We start from the raw sequence: 17,022 nt of genomic DNA on the forward strand, positions 1-17,022 counted from the left end.
CAGTAATCTTTTAGTTTACCGTACATCAGAGTTGGCTGAGTGATCATCCTTGAGGAACACCTTTGGAGAAAAAAAAATAGCAAAGCAAACAACAAAAAGCTAGCATTGAACAACTGAATCTCTAGAAGACCATTGAATTTTCTATAACAAAGAGAATGTCTCCTACCAGTTTTCTAACATGTTCAACTCGGAAAAGAGGTGAATGTCAGTCTTAAGGTATTATCTGGTGCTATAAAATGGAAGTAGACCTGTTTGATTTGGAAAAGTTAGTCTACTTTGAATTTATTTTCAAGCTAATCAGTTGTTTGTAGACCCTGTTACAATTTCAGTACAATCAACATTTTGGTTTGTGTTCTGCTTCATAGCGTTATAGTTTTTGCAGTTCATTACGTTGTTGAACACCTGTTGTTCTACACACCTCAAAATAACTGCTGCTTCCTATTACCGTTAATGCGAAGCAAGGCGGTCCATTAACATTTGTCTTTTCCTTCTAATAAGCATTTTAGCTATTTTTTTCTCAAGGCGATGCCCTAAAACGAATATTTCAGCTATTTCTTTCTCTCAAGTTGGTGCACTGCCTTGAGAAGCAAGTGCACTAACTTTACCTCTTTTTCTAAAATAAGCATTTTAGCTATTTCGTTTCTCTCAGGTTAAGGCAGTGCACCCACTAGTGCACTATGTGCATGTTAGTAAATATTCTTGTGACTTTCTACATGCTATTAATATTATTTTAGCTAAGCTTAGCATTTTTAGCATCAGAACACTGGGTTCCAACCGATGGACACACTTTGGCAGGCCCTGTTTAAATTTCTTCAGAAATTTTCTAGTTTTACCTTCTATCTACTGTTTTAATCTTATTAACTCACTAACACTTCCTGAGTCGGGGTTAGGCTATTAGCTTAATTACCATGAAATGTATCTTTTTGTATCAATACTCTGACCAAATTAAACTATTATTCCCTTTGTGCTTGGGGTGACAAACCTTATTTAATCCAGTTGTAGATTTCAAATTGCTGACCTAAGTCTGTAAAAGCAGTAGCTCAACAAAAGGATGTGGGAGAAAAAGAAGTCTCTCCCTGAGGAAAACACTCCGGTCTCTAAGTGAGCAGTAAATCTGGCACTTAGGAGTGGTAGTGCGTGTTGGTGTGTGAATTTGAGCGTGTAAATGTATTGAGCGTCGCCTAGTCCAAAGCCTCCAGAGCTGTCAAATGTTGCCTTGCTCCACAACATCCGTAACCCGTGACCCTTGTAACTCCTGTTATGTTCTCGGCTCTCCAGGCCCCTCAGATTTCCCTCCATTGGTCCCAGATGACAGATACCCCTGTCGTCCTAGTTCCTCCAAACTGCCCCGGTAGCCTTTGACCTCGCCCGGCACCTCTGCCTCTGCGAACGCTGCCCTCGCATTCCAGCCGAAGGAGCTGAAACCTGAGCCCGCGGTGAGCTCATCACCCGGGCCGAGGAACCGAGAGTTAAGCGATACCAAAAAAAAAAAAACTAGAGAAAAACCTGAGAGAGAAGAAGGGGAGGCAGCCGTCGGGAGTGGGACAGGTCTGGAACTGGTTCTGTGCGCCTGCCTGCCTGCCTGCCTGCCGTGTCCTCCTCGAAGGAGGTCGAGTTACACCGGGGAAAGCGAGGAGCACAGAGGAAGAAGCGTCTTTGAATCCTCCCTGCCTTTTTTGTTGTTGTTTTTTTTTTTTTTTTTTGTCCGTTTTGTTTCTTCTCCTTCGTGGCCTGACCGACCGAGCAGCTTCCTCTGAACTCACGGCGGCAGAAACCCACTGCACTCCGTCTGGGCTTTCAAGTTAGCGAGACCGGCCGCTCTCTTCCTCGTGCCTGGGATGTGAGCGTAAACGCCGTGGGGTCGCGCTCTCCGTTCTCTCAGCGCCTCTGTTCTCCCTCTGTCCCTGCCATGACCACCAACTGACCGGAGATGGTGAGTGGCCCTCTTGAAATTTTCAACATGTGAGTGTTTGGAAGTGTTTGTGAGTGGATGGCTTTAGGGGTTGTGCAGCCTTTTTTTTTTTTTTTTCTCTTCCTGGTAAAATACAAGTTGGAAAAAAATAAATAAAAAAAGACAGTCTGTTCCAGAAACTTAATTCAGAAATCATTGTGATTCATGTCTCATATTGTGATGAGTGCCATTAAGATAAGTAATCACTGAAAACATAATTACACCAATCAGTGTCTCACTCACACCGAGTTTGGAGGATGACTTTGTACGTCGGCGGGGCGGGAGAAAGAGGCTTTTTAGCCAAGAGCATCCTCAGCTGAAAGATGAACTTTTAAAACTTTTAAGAGTGCCATTAGACAAAACCTTTGGTGCATGCATTATTCATAAGCGCCGTGTTCCCTTCTAGCTCGATGCCTGTTGTTCCTCCGTGACCTCGTGCTTATCTCGTCAACCTTCGGGGTGACATGAAGCATCCGAGGAAGAGTTTTAAAAAGGTTTGATGATTTTAATGAGCGACCTACAGGTGATAGTAAATAAAAGGTTGGCTACACATTCTTTTTTTCTTTTCGCTTTTTTTTCTTTTTTTGAACCGAGCGTGATAAAAGAGCACTTGCATGCTTTCTCAGGGGGTCGTTTTAAAAATTCAAATCAGTTTAAAGGCCAGTCTGGAGTCTTCCATCGTCTCTCTTTTTTTTTTTTTTCCCTCTGCTGAAAGCCATTAAAAATAACTTTGGAGCCTTTTAAGTTTTACCTTTTTATTAGTCTGAGTGTGAAACGCAAACATTTATCTCTAATCTCTGCCTTGTTGTAGAGGTGTCATTATTTAGAAAAAAAAAAGGTGTGAAGTCTTCCTCTGCCTCACGCAAGTAAACACACCAAGAAAATAATGACATCCGCTATGATCAAAAGCTTTGTCGGCAGGAAAAAGAGCTGCCCCCGAATGCACTCAATTTACAAAGCTGCTTTATTTACGGCTTTCACTTAATACACCTCTGGAGCGCTGAACACCAGACCCCGACTGCCAACGCACGTGATTAATGACGGACCGTTACATCTTATAGAGAATAACAATGCATACCTCCCCGGTGTCAACATATTTTACTGAAAATCCACACTTGCTGTACAGAAAACTTTTATTTTTATTTTTATTTTCTAAAGAAGAAATTCTAACTACAGAATGATTCAATGGCAGCTTTTACTGTATCCACTGAATGGCAGAATGAGTCAAGGGGTCAGATCTATAATGCGTCAAGAAGGAAATAAAGCGCTTCATAACACTGATTCCCCTGGAGATCAGATGAGCTCACCTTCAGTGAGTCACTCGTTTTGTTCTGTTTTTTTTTAAAGAAATCAATGCGTTTGTTTTTTTTCAGGCCCTGAAATTTATATTTTCTTTCATCTAACATCTCAAGTCATGTCAACATATGTGAAGTTTTCCGTTCAGCATTTCTAAAACTCCAGCCGTCGTGTCCCGTATTTCAACTATTAAGAGTAATGTTTCTTTTTTTTTTTCTTTTTTTTAACAGCCCCGATTGTCAAATCACTGCTGAAACTACTTAACTAAACGTAAATATTAAAACTGTAATTCATTCACATATCAGGCATATTTAGATTTAAGTAATCTTTACAGATTTCACACTAAAGTAACAATAACACTCTGTGGCTATAATCCATGACAGAATGTGTGGAAGGAATTAAACCTTAGGGCGATGGCAAAGAGAGTTTCCAACCTCAAGAAGTTGAGGTAGATTTTTAAAATACTAGTCGGCAATCACAAGTAGGGTTTGATGTCTGTAATACCAGTCAAGTATCTCCACTGATTATTAGAAAGGACATGCATCATTTTTGTCATACTGCGTTAAATAACAAATAAAAACAAATATATGTATTTAATTTAAACTTCTTTTACTTTGGTATATTAAAAATTTCTCGTTTTAAAAGCAAATTTTGAAATTATGGCTTAGCTGTAACTTTTTATTTTATTTTACAAAAAAGTAATAATGTGCCCTTTTCAATAAGTCTACTTTAACCTCCCTTTGTAGCCTAAAAGCTACTTAAAAAAACCCATAGGATTACTTGCTGAATTTGTATGCTAGCTTTAGCTTCACTAAGATAGCTTAAATGCCAATTTCAAATGACTTATTCCAATTTAATAAAGAATTATCTTTGAAACACTGGCTTTTAAAAACTCAGGAAATACTTTTTTAAAGTCATTTACAATGATTAACATGTATCTGCTAGCCTTACTGTACCTAGTCATTTTTAGCTAATATTTTCTGCCTAATCACATTATTTTGCTTATTCTATTAATCTTGGTTACTTGTTTTTGTTGGCACTGTGTTCCATCTAATTTACTTAACATTTTTGTACCAAATTGCTTTTAATGAAATTTTGCTAAATTAAACTAGCAATACAGTACAATTTACATTCTTTATTATTATTATTATTATTATTATTATTATTATTATTATTATTATTCTACTACAACCTGCCTGCAGTATTAGCTTTAAAACTAAAATAAACATCACACAGTACTTGTCTTTTGTGCAGAAGTCTCCTGAAGCGATATCTTTCCTAATCTGTGAATTCCATGCATTGTCATTCATGTGTCAACTGGAAGACAAAGCATGTTACTAATGTGTCAGGGAAGGTGACAGCTCAACAGGCACCTTTTTGAGGCATTTGGGTTTAAGTGCCAAAAGTGAGCTCTGTCACTTGTAATTGCTTTAGGGGACAGGCAGGTAGTCTGAAACGGTTTTATATATTGCTGCAGGATTGAACACATTTGACAGCTGGAATGTGTTTTTGCAAGAAGCAGGAGGGGGAGGAAAAAAGGGGTGAAAAAACGGTTTATGCCTCTGTTTCAATACTGTCCATTCTTACAGTTTTAAGCTAAGAAGTAAAATTATCCGACATTATTTTGACACAGCGATGACCTACTTAGTCTGGAGAGTTTTGTCAAAAAAAAAAAAAAAAAAAAAAGGAAATGTTAGAAATAAAAAGCACACTTGGATGACATTTCTTGACTTTTTTTCCCTTTTAACAATCCTCTTGAATTTCTCTCTCATGTGGAAACATTTGCTTGCTCAAGCCCAATCCTGTTGTACAGTGGAGTCAAGTAAAGGCAGCAGCCTACTATGGGCATGAATCAGGCGTTGTCTGAAGCTGGACATAGCCTGAGGGTAATCCTGCAACAGAGTGGGGAAAGAAGGAGAGAGAGGCAAAGAGAGGGGGTTAAGACGAGAAGTAATGAGAGAGATCTTAGAGTAGGGAAAGAGAAAACGCACAAAGAAGACTATAGCATGTTTCACCGGCCAATAGGGAGATCCAACACAAGGAGAAGCTTGTTCTTGCGCCGCTTCACTGTTCTTTGGGCATGCAGCAGAGGGGTACAAAAATGGAGTCGAATACCGTAGGATAATGTGATTAAAGGCAAATCAGAGAATGAAGGTTAATTGGAGTTAAGTGTCTGTAAAAAAAAAAAAGAAAAGGCTCTGTCTATATACATCTGCAAGTTAGCCTCCATCCTGCCAAGTGAGCTCGAATTCCCTCTGCCTCCTGGAAAATAAACAGAAACTAAATAGTTCAGAAAGAATGTTGCAAATATATATTTTTTTGAAGATAATACCTGGGTACTTATAACACGGTCAGTAGATTAGGGTCCATTGCTGAGACATTAGAATAACGCAAAGACCAAGTCCAAAAAAAAAAAGGCCTTAACGGTTAATTCACATCAGCGTCTGAAGGTCGAACCACGGCGTTGACGTCAACTGTAACAACCTCAACCAACAGACGTTTTCCTCAAAAGCTCATAATCTCTTGCTTAGCGACCACAGCAACCTGTTTATTTGCGATCTGTCATTCAGAGTTACAGACAGCAGAAGAAAAAGAGGAAAGAAAAACACTTAAGAATTTAGCCTTGGTCTCTACAAGATGACCAGAGCTAAACAAGCGGGGGGAAAAACTCCACCACTTCCGACATACCTCAGTGTGCAGCCGAGTCGTCCACAATGACCTTCATTGTGCAGCATTATGGATGTAAGCATCAGTGGTGAAATGCAATCTTTTTCTTAAATGAAGTCCTGCCAACCTAAACGAGAAAATCAGCCTGACTGCAATAGCAACAATGCTACAGAAAATGTTGAATCTAAACTCTTTTGGCATAAAGACATTTTTTGAACATTAAACGCATAATGAGGAAGATTTGAGCTCGACCTCCAGGCCTTCCTGAATGAAAGGAAGGAACTGCTTCAATTACAAAAAACATTAATATATTTCTGACTTTACTTGAATTTAAAAAAAAAACATGGTTTGTTAGAATTGAAATTTTTTTATTTTACTTGTCCAACACTGATATTTAAAAGAAGAAAATATATTTTCAGAAGTTTCACTTGCTTGGTTTTATGCAGCAAAGTAGCAGCTAACAAATGAAGATCTGATGGCGTAAATTCACTCAGATAATGAAATGCAATTTAAGTTTTATGTGACAGCTAACCTGGCAGTGCCTGCTTGATACTCAAGGTCTAATCATGCTCTGTGCATCATGATTAGATAAACAAAAAGATTTTCTTTAGCTAAAAGGCCTCTCACAAAAACTACACTAAGACCCTTGTCACATTTTCATGTACGCATTTATTTTTAAAGAAACACGACTTCAAATAATGTTGCAGTATTAGCTTTCTATACATCTGATATTGTAGCATATGTTATTTTACTAATAATTAAAACAGATTTTTCTGTACTAATATAAATTCTCTCATCTCAATATGTTAATTCTCGATGTAGCTCCAACAGCGTGGCGGTGGGACCAATTTTCTAATACGTTTGCGATGTATAGAGGGTTTGATCCTTAAAATTCATCCCCAGATGGTCATACAGTCTGTAACAGGGGGACCTGGAGGAATGTAAATGATGTAAAATGTACATACGTTATAAATGTTTCACAAAATGTGAGCATCTTAGACCTACAGAAAACGCTTATTTACATAATATCAATTAGGAAAACACAGTGACTGCACTGTAAACATTGCATCTGATAATCTGGAGATTAAGTTCTCTTTATTCCCGGTTGAGGTGGATCAGCCTGATTTTTGGAACAGCTTGTAGGGTGCTTGTTTTGGGTTATACCCTATTTTCTTATAATTCTTATTCTGCTGATTACGAATGTTCCAGGGCTGAAGAACAAAATCTCCTGCATGAAAAATAATTTTTGACTTTGAACTTGTTCCAAGTTTACCTATTTAAGTTTTTTGATCGGGTTACTTGGCCTAAGACCAAGTATAAGCTTGGTCTTAGGCCTTAGATATAAAGCCGATATGTTTTCCCAGATATCCACGTAGATGGATATCTGGGAAAACAAAAGCATTTTTATGGATTTTGGCCTCACTAAGAACAATTATTTACAAAAACTCTGAACAAAGTGGAGATTTAAGAAAACTCTGTATCTGTGTTTGTGAGGATACATAGGAAAACAGAGTTTGGGCAACAAATAATGTGCCAGTGTATCTAGATACTTTCTTTGACATGATTCCTAATTGGCATCGCCTTGTGTTTTAATAACTTTATATTCTAATACTCCATTTAAAGTAGTTCAGCCTTATAGTGTCCAATCAAATTAAACTCCTGGCACCATGTTTAATTGCTGACAAGAAGTCGTGGTTGTTTTGACGACCTGTTTGGCTGACAGGTTTTAGCTACACTGCCCCCTATTTGTTTGGCATATTTACAACAACGCTTCATGGTATATTTGTAGAACTTCGTGTTGATGAAAACATTTCTGAACACAATCCCGTATGTACAGTATTATTTTTGTAAACGATGTGAGATATTCACACCTGTACAAGGAATTAGTCTTTACAGTGAAATCTACCATTTGGAAAATCCTGCAGATTGCAAGTACAACACTTCACTTAGCTACATTTAAATATTAATTTTGGAAAATGGTAACATGACGAGGAAATGTACTCGGACTACATCCAGGACTGCTTTGAAAAAGTTGAGGTTTTTTTATTTATCCCAGGAGAGAGCTGGTGAATGACTGATTCTGACTAGACGAAACAATGGGCTGATACTTATTTTGGTATAAGACCAACTCAGTGGACCAATACTAATGGTGGAAGAATGTCGTCCAACCACAGGAGTCCTGTCGATCACTAGTGTGGGAAATACATGTACAAATAGTTTAAACATTAGCTCGTTTTCACTAATTTGTTCAAAGAATACAAATGCGCTCTCACTGTACTAAAGTATCCAACATGCTGTCGTCCAACGTACCATTAATCTAAATCCCACAAGTGGGCCTTTTTAAGACAAGGATTTATAGAATATGAGGTTAACATTTAGTGTTAATCTGATATGAAAGGTAATAATACCACCGTGCCTTTTTTTTTCTTCTCTTTTTGCGAGCACAGCGCTGGCAATGACTGAGTAGGCTGACACACATGTTTTACAGCCCGTAAGCAGAACCATTACTGTTTGCTTTGGAGCCATCGTAAATTGGCCAAAAACGCATCAGTGACGCCTAGCCAGAAGGCCTGCCAACAGGCGTACAGCACTCAACATGGAGCCTCACTCTGTGATTTTCTGCTCCAGCCACACCGAACCTGGAACTGGGCCTCGTGCCTCTGACACGTTCTCGACCCTGTCTGCCCTCAACTTTCCTCTCTATCTTCCGTTTTTATGTTCGCACTTGATAAAAACTCACCTCGCCTTCAGGAGCTTGTCTTCAACGCTCAGGATCTTTCGGAGCGAGAAACCTTTTGTTGTCGTTTTTGCGAGTGGCGTTTCAGGTGGTTTATGTAGAAGCAGAGAATTCATAGTGACAGATGAAACATTTTTTTTCCTCCCCCCAAAAATGCAGCAGCTGATAAGATGAGAACTGGAGATGAGTCCCACTTCACAACGCAGATATGGTGGCGATGCGGGCAGGTATCTGCAGCACACAGATGTTTCTGTTTACCCTCCAAACAAACTGTTAAATGACACAATTTAGCCATTTCGATTTTCTCCTACATTCTGCTCCATTTAGGGGATTTTCTCCTTGCTACAATTTCATTTGCAAGATATGCTTGTACTTGGTTCCCTTTCACATCAGTGTAAACTGTGATCCCTTAAAAGAAGATTTTATCCTAAAAAAAACAAAACAAAACTGTGAAGCTGCACACCTGGAAACTTTCAAATAAACACTTGAATTCAATCAGACAAGAAAGGACATTTTGGGGAGATTTTATATTAAATTCATCCCCAAAAGAAGGAAGGTGTTGATATGTTTTTTCTTTATGGCCAACAATGGCCAGTAATGTCAGGATCCAGTTATGGTATAACCAGCAGTGAAGTGCAATCCTTGAATCAGAGGCATATAGACAGAGCTAAGAGGTTTTAAATCTGAGGCTTAATTTAAAAATTGCTGCTCTTCCATTCAATCCGACTAAGCTGCAGCTACGTTTCCAAGAAAATGCAGAACATTTGAGCCTCTTAAGCTGCAACACTGGCTAGGACATTCCCCAAATGAATGGTTTGCTGCCATATAATTGCACCAAAAAGGGGTTCTAAATTTGAAGACCATTTATCATCCTACAGTACTTCCTGTTTACAGTTATCTGTTTTATGGTTTTGGTTGCATAAAAACTAAATTAAATGCATTGAAGTTTGATGCTGTAACATTACTCGCATCAGGAGGTTAAAGGTGTATGATGATACCTTAGAAATGCTCTGTGTTGGTTTCTATTTTAAAGTAAATTAATCCTTTTTCTGCCCTCGAGGCAAAATATGGTTTGGATCAAATTTTAATGCTCCTAATAGTTCTACACTGTTCAAGTCGCCACTTGATGAGATTTTAGGCAGCTCATGAAAAAGTACCTTTGTTTTCATCCCCCTTTCTAGACTGCCCTGTTACTCTTTCCATTGCCAGCATGACATCACCGCCTGGTTTCTTATTGCGATACCAAGAGTTGTGACTCAAGGATGCGGGTGGGAACAATGGCCTGGTTGACACAAGACGGTATCGCTCCCTACCCAAACAACATTCTGACACCATATACGTAACTCCTTGCCTCTCCTGCTAGGGGTTACTGTAATTCTTTTCTTTCTAAACTTTTTCACATGTCCAAAAAGAGAGCATACTTGTATTTCTTTTTCGTACCAACTGGTTTATCTTGAAGATGCCTATCCAGGGCGAGGTGCCGCTCTCTGTTTTGAGAGCGGTACTATCAGGAGAATACCTTCATATCTCTGTGGATATGTGTCTTGTCTGTATACGCGTTAGTGTGGCCTCACTACCTGTGTACATTCTTTGCCTGTTTGTTTATTTTATGCCTCAGCGTGGTGCGGACAGTCTGCATTCTGGCACAAAACACTATTATTCTCCTGTTTTGCATGTCGCTTGCTGGGTTAACTCGCTCTGTCGGCGGCCTGCTGAGTGACGGATTCCCTTCTATCACTGAATCTCAACTGTTTTTTTGCCAGACAATAGCTGGTCCAGTTAAACAGCAGACTTGTCCCTAACCCTAAAAACACAAAATCTTACCAATTGATTTTGATCTAGCTTCTAGTGCAAATACCTTGGTACACTTGAATTAAGACTAATGTAAATGTAATTTTTATCAAGATATAGAGGCTTGTTTGAAGTGAATAATTCCTTAATATTGATAAAAATGGTCTAGTTCCATTGGAAGATTATTTCACTTGTAACAAGACATTTATCTGACAATGGAACTACTTTGAATTTATCAATATTAAGGAATTATTTACTTAAAAGATCTTATATCTTGCTGAAATTTGACTTTAAAGTTGGTCTTAATTCAAGACAAACTTAAGTTTCAAGATATTTGCACTAGAAACTAGACCGAAATACTTGGTAATAATTTGTTTTTGTAGTAATTATGTCATACAAAACACAAAATCCTTCAGCAAAAGCGAGATTTTTCTCTTGCAGGAAGATAGTTTAATTGGTTTCAATTATTCAAAACTAAAATGTCTTGAAATGGAGAGAAAGAATCTCTCCCAAGTGGCTGACAGGTCTCACTTTGCTTAAAAAAGTGAGAACTCAAGTGAACACAGCCTCTGGCGTCCGTCCAGCTCAGCCACATTCCACTTTCACATGACCTTCTCAGCAGACCTGGCCCAGAGCGAGGCGAGAGCCGCCCAGTCCGTCCCTGACCACACTTCAGCTCGAGTGGCCTACATAATTCCAGGCCTCCTTGTCTCCTTTTCTCCTCTTCAGCATTTACTAAGTTGACTCAATTCCAGGCGGCTCAATTGGCTTGTAAATTTCAATCTGCGTATTTACAGTTTTGTTTTACAAGGACAGACAGACATCCTCTCAAATTCTGGGGCCTTTTAAAACTCCGCATCGTCTCGGATATTTTACAGCCTGTCCTCAGCAGGTGAGAATAAATGTTCAGCCTTGAAAGATTTGCTTTTTAACATGTAAAAATAAATAAAAAAAAATTAGGTTACCACTCAATCGAAAGTATCTTGGTATATCTGAAAAATAAATTCACGTGTCAGGCATGAAGAATTGTGTAATCTCTCATTTGTAAGAAAATGTTTTGTGACTTAAAAAAATCTGAAGCAGCCTGGATAAACTGGTGATCAAAATATGTAGTTTAATACTGATTTATCAGATGTGTCTAAAAACAATGCTAGATTGAGAAGACAGATATGGCTCAAGTAAGATTTACTTTTTCCCCAAACACAGTTGGAGAAAATGTATGTAATTATCTGACAAAAACTTAAGTACTGAATAATGTCTAACACAAAATTATTAACAATTTTAATCCTTGAATTAATACATTCTGGACCATGAGACCAAAATACATAAAAACTGTGTGAATAATCTGATGTACTACTGCACAGCCATTAGCATAGCGGAAATACTGTCGTTAGCTAGTTTTGTTAGCGACAAGTTAAATTTCAGCTCCTTTCTCTTCCTACAGATTAAATATGATACAAACACTGATCTACTGGCAAAAGAGAACATGTTAACTAACTTTGTTGGTGTTTTTTGATTTTGGTTTTCTCTATACAAGTTTGTTGAAAACCACACATATTTTCTTAAACTTTTGACGTAGCCTAGCTCTTTTCATTAAACCCCAAAGTGCTTCTGAAACCAAACTAATTTCATGTGGCGTTCATCATGCAAAAAATCTGACTGAAGACTTACAAAAGAAAATCCCAGGGAATAAATTACGTGCTCTGTTCTGAACACAAATGTCGAGCATTGTAAAAATTCCTTTCCGTATGATGAAATCCGGGGTTTTGCCACCCCCCGCGGAGCGTCGACGGCACCAGCTGTCCTTCACACACTGAAAAAGTTTCAGGTTGGTTTTTTTATTGATTCCATGAAAACAAATGCGGTGGGTCGAGTTTATAGAGCAGGAAATGGAATTGCCTTTTGCAAATGATGTTGTGGGTGTTTGTATTTACAAAGTCAGGGAGACAAAGCCACGCCGCACTTTAATACGCCCAATAACGCCAGAGAGAGAGAGAAGGCACATCTGTTTGAGAATCCAACATAAAAGCAGGTGGTGTGTCATCACAGGGCTATGCATATATTTCCCTTCTTCTTCCCATCCATCAAGGAACAGGAATAAGATAAAGAGCTATAGAAAATACAGTCAGTCAGGACTAGAAAGCAATGATGCACAGAAACAAAACCAAGGAGATGCATGAGCGAGTTACAACTACAGCTTTGCTAGCTAATCAGTCGCCTTCTCAAGGTTCTGTCCTTGTTTTGGTCTTGCGCGGGTGGGGATAATTCTGTTCTGTGGGGGCATCTGGAGGAGATTAGGGTCCAATCTGACACTGCAACCCAGCTGAAACATAACTCAGGGATGAATGGAGGGCTTTTAGACCGGTGTCTGTCTTCCCACACGCTGTTCTGCTATTCTTTATTTATCTGTCACCCAATAAAACACTACGCGTTATCTGATATCCACAGACTTAGCGAGAAAACAAGGTTCTGCCAATCCTATTGTCCGCCTGCTTTTAAACGAGTCTTTGTTGACGCTCTCGACACATGCTGTTTATTTTTTTTTATCTGGCATGAGAGAAAAAACAACATAATTGCCTTAGAATAAAACAAGACGTTACAGACGAGGTTGAGAATTTGAAATCAGCTGTCTGCGCAGACTACAGCATCATTGTGAGAGAATTTGCGAGCTCAGCAAATGTCTGCTTTCTTTCTCCCGTGGAGGGAATCGGAGCGGAGCAAGACGGAGAGCGAAGCAGAGGGCCGTGAGGGAACGTAACAGAATAATGGTGGTTTAAACCCGGCCAGCGACCAAATTACCTGCTTAAGGACGTCCACGTTGCGTGGGCCTTGTTTAGGTACGGTTTATGTTGAGTGCGAGTTGGGCTCTTATTAGATTCTGACTGCATTTCCACTCGCGAACCAACTTTATCCAGTTACGCTGGGGGTCCCCCTCACTGCTCTGGGGGGAATCAGATTGACTTCTCTCTTCGGGGCCAAAGATGGAGTCGTGTGCGTGTGTGTGTGTGTGTGTGTGTATGTCACCAATGCCACCTGCAGTCAGAGCAAACATAGCCGCCCATCAGCTGAGCAGTAAGGCAGAGGGAGGAGCTATATATCCATGTAGTGGTGGGACTTAGTTCAGATTTTTCATTGAGCTGATTGGAGTGTCTGTAATTAGACTCGTTCAGCGTTCAAGTATTTCAGGAACCTCCGATCATTAAAGTAACTTCTTTGAAAAATTACTCATTTAGAAATCTGGGCTGTGGACACGGTCGTGATCAGAAGTTTCCTACCAAATTATTCTGCCACTGAGATTTTGGATCTCTGCAGCTCCTCCAGAGTTACAACGGAGCCTTGATTCAGTGGACTTAGTGAATTTACAAGACCTGGATTAAACTGTCCTAGTTGAGACGTTTCCTACATTTCTAACTAGGCAAGAAGCATTTTATTTTATTTATTGGTATAATGGTAAGAGGGTTGCGTTGTTAATTCATAAAATTCCCAATAAAAGCCATCGAAGTTTTTGGTTTTAATGTGACAAACTGAAATACTTCAAGCGATAAGAGAACCTTCACAAGGCAATGCATAGGTGTGTGTCTATTTCCGAGTCTGTGTGTGTTCCTACATATTTCAATCATCATAAGAACCTCCTGTGGCTGTTTAATGCAGAAATCGCATTTCAATATCTCTGTTTGGTTGCCTGCACAATTACTCGACTAGATGCTGCTGCTGTCAATCGAATTCTCATCTTGCATGAAGAGAAAAAAAGAATAAGGGAGTGGAGGTTATTGCTTGACACGTGTATGTAGATGCAGTTCCACTGCCAAGAGTGCTCAACCTGACTAACATTTTCATGACCCAGAGAAAGGCTTGGCATTGCAAAAGACTGAGGGTGAGGGGGGACTCTGGGAATTGTTTCAGCTCGTCTCCCTGTAGTCAAAGCGAGGGGCCGCCTGGGTGCTTCTCCCCCTTTGAGAGCGTGCCACTGTCACCGAGCCGGGTTTCAATTTCATCTCCCTCAGCACATCGGTGACACAATTGCTTCCTGCTGCAATTTATTACCCTCAAATTGAAGGATTCCAAGGCGTGAGTCACCGTGTGCGGGCTTCTGGATGTGCAGGTCGGGTTTACGTGCATACTTTTCCTCCATCTCTTCGCACAGCCGGGGCTCTGACCGGAGTTTGTGAGAGCTGTAGTTATTGTAACCAGTCTTCTGGAAAGAGAAACAGAAAGCGGCGGGTGGCAGGGTAGGGGAAGAAGAAGAAATTGACGCTCTTCCAAGGCAAAGAGGAAGAGGATGGCCCATTAGGTGACCCCCCCCCCAATCAAACTCCCTAGAGGCATATAGACTTACTAGCATTAAAGCATAGGAGTATACTCTGGAAAGCATCAGAGTGCTGCATCATTTCAGCTGAGACATGGGCAATGTGGGACAGAGCACTCTCCGCCTGTCGTTACCGTGGATCCCCACATCATCTATTTATAATCAATTTTCCATCCTCAAAACATGCTGTGTCTCAATCTCCCATATGGTGGAGAGGGAAGGGAGGACGGAGGGTACAAAGAAAAGAGAAAGAAAGAGGGAGCCTCTGGAGGAGTTACACAACGCTTTTCACATAAATGGGCCCAGACATGTAAAAAAAAAGGGCTTATTGAGTCCGTTTTGCTTTGAAAGCAAAGCTCATACGGCCCGTACTCAACTTGTATGGGCCGTAAGTCTGGAGCGGTCTTCCTCTGTAAATTAGCCCCTAAACCGTGGAAACCTGCGTCGTTATCAGCAGTAAAATGGCCTCATTTGCACCGCCGCAAAAATATCGCCAGTCAGTTAGCGAGGAAGCTTCGTTCTCCATCCTCTTCCTCCGTTGCCTGTATTATCCAGGGACGCTCTTACACTCTGATTACTCCGGGTATGGCTTTAAACGTTTTTTTTTTTTTTTTTTTTTCCGTGTGTATTGGAAACGCACTCATGGGTGGAATTTGTTTTGCTTTGGGTAAATGTCAGAGGAGCCGCACTGTCAGGGGATGAGTACGGCAAAGACGTCTCACATCTTGGTGTGCCCAGATGACAAACTGAAACGTAGCTGTGGGAGTTAGGTGTGTGTGTGTGTGTGTGTCCTTTTCTAGAGCAGATGATGAGTTGCTTCATTCTTGATGGAGGTGATGAACCCACGTTGTGATGACATTCTAAGTGTGTGTCTCTGCACGCCCGCCGTGTTATTTTGTCTCAGACATCGATATGCTGTAGGAAGTGAAGTTCAGCGTGAACCTGTGATGATGACGGACAAATATGACCAAGCGCAGAAACAATGGGGGTCAAGAGCTCGATTTTACCCTAAACACTTATTTAAAGTGGAGGAGGATCGGGGCTTTTTGATGCCACTCAGCACCTAGCCGCTGCATGTTAGCCAGGAAGTACCTACAATAAGCCAGAATTATTCCCTATATTCACATCCCTTGTCGACATGCAGTTTTTGTGTGAAAATTTTTTTTCTCAGATTTTAAAAACTTGTATGTCAAATGGCTAGCCTCACCATATTAGACAAAGTGATGTAGCTTCCTAGCTCGACCACACACCCACTCACTCTTTGCATGCTAGGCAAAAAAAAAAGAAACATTCATATGAAGCTCATTCTTTGAAACATCAAGTCAAATGAAAAATGTGTCACTTAGGCTACGTTCACTCAACAGGTAAATACAACCCCTATAAGGCTTCACCATGGCAGTCTGACTGGCCCCACTCCGATATTTTCACCCCTAAAATATTTTTGATTTGTCAGTTCCAAATTAAATCGGATTTGTATCTACAGTCTGAATGGAAATGTCACGTTTTATGTGACTTTTACATCACTCATGTGAGACCTGCGTCATAACTATGAACTAGCAGAAGCTAAACACGGTAAAACCGGATGTAACGTGGCTGAAAATTAGAATTTTGAAAAGTCTGAACTCATGAAACAAGTCTGCTACTGAAGCCCTTTACATCACAGTCCCACCACTCCCGGTTTCGACAACGCTTCCAAATAAACCATCTCTATTAGTTGCACCTTCTTTTTACTAGCTTCCTTTGCGTTGTTTGATCTTGTGACAATACTGTTAGCTCCCATCGCTAAATAATTTCAAAATCGATCCCTCTACGCGCGGTATCTGTGAACAGTGCGCTGGTGTGACGCCTGCGTTCTTCTTTGGAGAAATAAATTGTTCACATAGAAGTTGTGGGGGAAAAAAATCAGATTTTAGCAAAACATCGGAACTGAGCATTAAGACCTGCAGTGTGAACGTAGCCTAAGACTTCTGTCCCGTTTTGAACAGAGCGTGTATATTTGGATGAAGGGTGTCAAATTCTGTTTTCTGCAATATCAGGACAGGGTGTGCTGCTTTTCTCGTAATTGTATTGGCATATCTAATTATTAGGGGATCAATATTTAAGTTTCTACACACAGTAAGTGAATGTATGCAATTTGTTTTTTGTTGTAACAAAGCTTCTTGGCATTAGTGGAGAGGATTTGTCAACCCTTGTACTTAACTTTGCTGCTCAATCAACAAATGTATTTCCTCTACAAATATGGCATAATTTGAAGTGAAACAAACAAGCTTTTCA

General features: G+C 40.0%; 1 protein-coding gene across 1 annotated transcript in view; it reads left to right on the plus strand.

The window, feature by feature from the left end:
- Positions 1 to 988: 988 nt before the first annotated feature.
- Positions 989 to 17,022, plus strand: part of flrt2 (fibronectin leucine rich transmembrane protein 2) — a 57,658-nt gene continuing 41,624 nt past the window's right edge. The window contains exon 1 of the mRNA XM_088001805.1: positions 989 to 1,933. The gene's annotated coding sequence lies outside the window, so the exon portion shown is untranslated. The remainder of the gene's footprint in view (positions 1,934 to 17,022) is intronic.

The sequence above is a fragment of the Poecilia mexicana genome, unplaced genomic scaffold, assembly GCF_051168715.1.
Source record: "Poecilia mexicana isolate PSO_F unplaced genomic scaffold, ASM5116871v1 scaffold_21, whole genome shotgun sequence".
Taxonomy (NCBI): domain Eukaryota; kingdom Metazoa; phylum Chordata; class Actinopteri; order Cyprinodontiformes; family Poeciliidae; genus Poecilia; species Poecilia mexicana.